This window comes from Octopus sinensis, linkage group LG19 (genome assembly GCF_006345805.1).
Source record: "Octopus sinensis linkage group LG19, ASM634580v1, whole genome shotgun sequence".
In the NCBI taxonomy this organism is placed as follows: Eukaryota; Metazoa; Mollusca; class Cephalopoda; order Octopoda; family Octopodidae; genus Octopus; species Octopus sinensis.
In genome coordinates this window covers 19406730-19411407 of record NC_043015.1, presented here as the reverse complement: position 1 = coordinate 19411407, position 4678 = coordinate 19406730, and positions in this window count along the sequence as shown.

Sequence of the window (4678 nt, the reverse complement as noted above, 5' to 3'; positions counted from 1 at the left end):
GCACAAAAGGCAGTGTGACAATAATAAAGATATGTTATGGCAAAAGTGCAGATAATTTTTGACTTCCCCTCATTATAATCAGGATCATCGTTTAACGTCTGCTTTCCATGCTGGCATGGGTTGGATGGAGGACTGGCAAGCCAGGAGGCTAAACCAGGCACCATCTGATCTGGCAAGGTTTTTATAGCTGGACACCCTTTCTAACACCGACCACTCAGAGAGTGTAGTGGGTGCTTTTTCTCTGCCACCAGCATGGGAAGTAGTCAGGCAACATTGGCATCGACCATGGTGAAATGGTACTTTTTACATTCCACTGGCTTGGGTACCAGTCAGGTGGCACTGGCATTGGCCATGACTACAATTTCGTTTGACTCAACAGGTCTTCTCAAGCACAGCATATTGCCTAATGATTGAAGGGTACTTTTGAATGGGTCAATTATGCGACACTAACATCGGCTACAGCTATAATCTCATTTGCTGGGTCTTCTCAAACACAGCATATCTCCAAAGGTCTCAGTTGCTTGTCATTGCTTCTGTAAAGCCTAATGTTTGAAGGTCGTGCTTCACCATCTCATTCCACATCTTCCTGGATCTACCTCTTCTACAGGCTCCTTCCACTGTTAGGGTGTGACACTTCTTCACACAGCTGTCCCCATCCATACACAACACATGACCTTACCAGTGCAATCATCACTTTTGCACACCACATCTGATGCTTCTAATGTCCAACTTTTTTCTTATGGCACTTACACTGTCATGCATGCACACTGACATTATACATCCAGCAGAGCATATCTTTCAAGCCTACACATGTCCTCAGCAGTCACAGCCCATATTTCACTGCTGTGTAGCATGGCTCTTTGCACACATGCATCATACAGTCTACCTTTCACTCTGAGCAAGAGGCCGTTTGTTACCAACAGAGGTAGGATCTCCCTGAACTTTGCCCAGGTTATTCTTATTCTAGCAGCTACACTCTCAGACCATCTATCCTGACTACTGTCTTCGTTACCTAGGTAATGGAAGTTATCAACTACTTCTAGTTTTTACCCCCAGCATGTGATGGAATCTGTTCTCTGTACACCTTTGGTGTTTATTGCCCCTGTACCTCTGCCACATACAAAAACTATCTTCCGAGTTAAACTTCTTTGATATTAAACAATATAACATCTAGAGTCACTTAACAATGGTGAAAAAAGAAAGAAAAAGAAAGAAAACAATTTTCATGGGCATTCTTTCCTTTCACAAACATGGATGAACTAAAACCTAAACTGCTTAAATGAATATGTTTCTCTGAAAGTATTTCTGAATTCCAAATATATTTCAGTAATTAGAAAAAAGATCTTGCTTTCATTTGTAGCAGATAAAATTATATCTGAATTTCCAATTAATAGGTGAACTTTTTAAAATGTTCAAAATGATAAAATATGTCAACAAATAACAGGGCATTCACTTAATCAACTAAATCCCTTATTTTTTTTTATTGAACTCTCAATGACATTTTTAAAAATGTATTTACATTACAAATGTTTTAATTTTTTAAAAATTTAAAAATTACAATATTATGCAAATTGAAATTGGTGTTAATGTTGGTCAGGCATCTTTAGAAATACAATGAATATTTTTGTTTTAGATAAGACATTCTATGTAAATGTTTACTGCAATGATTTTTAAAATACAAGGGTAGGCTGAAAAGTTGATAGGTTGACTATGATGGAGTGATGCTAGAGCTGTGAAATGTTGCATGCATTAATTTCAACCCTTCTTATTAATAACTGCATTGTTTCTTTCCAGGTAAACTGACACCTGACAGTTCAAAGAAGACTTCAAACATAACTAGTAGCAATTTCTCTTTAAAATGGAGAAAATTTGGTGTTATCAAATACCTGAAGAAAAAGGGTTTAGCCCTCAGCGACATTCATGCTGACATGGTTGCTACATAATAGGATCATGCTTCAGCTTTATCAACAGTGCAAAAGTGTGCAGTTGAATTTAGGAGGGGAAGGGAGAGTCTTGAAGATGACCCAAATCTGGACGTCCTGCAACTACCACCAAGAAAAGAATATTGAGTGTTTATTACATGGATGACAGGTGATTGACTATAAATCAAATAGCCAATGCAATTAGCATCTCCTGCAAGAGAGTTGAGAATATTCTGCTTGGCAGGATGAAGGTTTCTGCTTGGTGGGTGCAACATCTGAAACCTGATTAAAAACATAGACTGATCACATCATAGGAAAATCTGACATTGTTTGAGACAGAATAAGCGATTTTCTTGAACATTTCCTAACTCAGAATGAGTGTTGGGTTCAGCACTTTGAGCTAGAGACAAAGAGACAATTCATTCAGTGGAAACACCTCTATTCACCTGTACCAAATAAGGCCAAGATCATTTCATCTGCAGGAAAGGTGATGGCCTTAGTTTTTTAGGGGGATGCAAAGGGCATTGTGTTCATTTACTATCTTCAAAAGGGCACACCATCAACAGAAAATACTATGCCAACTTCCTGAGACAATTATGAAAGGCTTATCAAGACAAAACACCCAAGTAAACTGATAAAAGTCTTTCGTTTCAATAGCAGCTGTGCATGACTGGCTTGAAATAGCTAATCACCCTTCCTATTCTCCTGATTTGGTCCCATCAGACTATTATCTGTTCCCCAACATGGAAAAGCACTTGGCTGGGAACCAACATCACAGTGATGATAATGTCATATCTGCTGTTGATGACTTTTTGGCTAACAGGATAAAAACTTCAGCAATGGGATCCAAGCACTGATGGAAGAAGTGTATGAACCACAGGGGGGAACTATGTTGAAAAATAAATCTCATTTGGTTACTTTCCATGGGAGTATCTTTGTCAGCCAATGAACTTTTTAGCTGGCCCTTGTATTTTAATGCAGAATGAATTTTTAGAAAAGTAGGGAAGACCGGGGTAAGTTGACACATTTTCTCTAGAGAAAATGCGAAACTACTTTCGGACGGTTTAATGACATCATAGTAGTGCTGTTAGTATAAGCTTCCCCTCATTTGATTTTGTTGCCGTTGTGAGAGTTTGTCTGCTACATGTGGACAACATTGGAATTTTCCACTTGGTAAGTTATTTTTGACATTTTTGATAATTAGTTATTTTGGATATTAAGACTGCATTATGTGTATTAAACCATAAGGAGATAGTAAAATATCACGATCCTATACAAATGGATTCTTGTGAAACCCTAGTGGTTTTTTTCTCAGTGTTTACATTTTTGAGGGAAATGGGGTCGGGGCAAGTTGACACATGTAAACAGGGGCACGTTGACACAGTGTGTCAACTTGCCCCGGCTTGTGATAAAGTTGTAGGTTGCTTACATTGATTCACAGACTGTATCTATCCTATTTTAACTAAGAGTGTTTGCTATTTGATTCATGTCTGGTACAGTGGATCAATTCATTGAGTAATTTATGTATTGTTTGCTATAGTTTTAGATCAGCTATCTTTATTTATACCAACTTATTCTAACTTCATACTGCTACCTACTTAGTCAGCAGCTTGTATACTGCCTCAGCTTTGTAACCTGTACCACTGATATATAAGCATAAAGTTATGCCATGACCAGGCATGCTTGAAACTAAAAAGTAGGTAAACACTCAGAGCTTCGTTTTGCTTCCACAGTTGGATTATGCAATGAGCTAAATTGCATTTTTTTCTTCATCTCTCTCTCTCTTTACAGAACTAGATCAACAATTGTCATGGTGCGACACTATAACCGCGAAAGCGAGAGGGCAACCCTTCCACAGGATGTAATCCAACAGGCTATTCAACAGATCCGAGCTCGTGTCATCTCCTTGCGGGAAGCTTCGAGGACATTTGGCATCCCTTTAAAATCTCTGTCTCGCTACTGCACTAAGGCCGCTGAAGCAAACAACAATGATCACAGTCTTAGTGGATACAAAAAGCCACAGCAAGTTCTCACCGACGAGTTTGAGAATCAGTTAGAGGCTTATGTTTTGGCTGCCGCAGAAATTTACTATGGGCTTGCTCCAAAGGATGTGCGGAAATTGGCTTTTCAGATGGCAAAGGCACATGGATGTAATATCCCTCCAACCTGGCATGAGACAGAAATAGCAGGCGAAGACTGGTTTTCAACGACAAGAATTTATCCATAAGAAGTCCACAGGCAACAAGCTTGGCACGAGCAACTAGTTTCAACTTATGCATCAGAAAATGGCATCACTATGCTCTCTTTCCTACCTCACTGCACACATAGGTTACAGCCGTTGGACAAAGCGGTCTATGGACCTCTGAAGAAGTACACAAACACTGCCATTGATGACTGGCATATCAACCATCCTGGCCAGACCATGACCATTTATGACGTTCTGTGAATTGTCAAAACTGCATGGCCACTAACTGCAACTCCAACGAACATTCTTAGTGGCTTTTCTTCTACAGGAATATGCCCTTTTAATCGCAACATTTTCAGAGACAGCAACTTTACACCAAGCTATGTCACTGACCGACCGGATCCTGCACTTTCAGCACCTGGGCCTTCAGCACCTACAACACCTGGGCCTTCAAGCAACATAGCTGCCAGGTCTTTTCTTTCACCATTTCAAATCCATCCACTGCCCAAAGCAGGCCCTAGGAAAGAATCAACCAGAGGAAGAAAGAAACGTTGTTCTGAAATCCTCACTG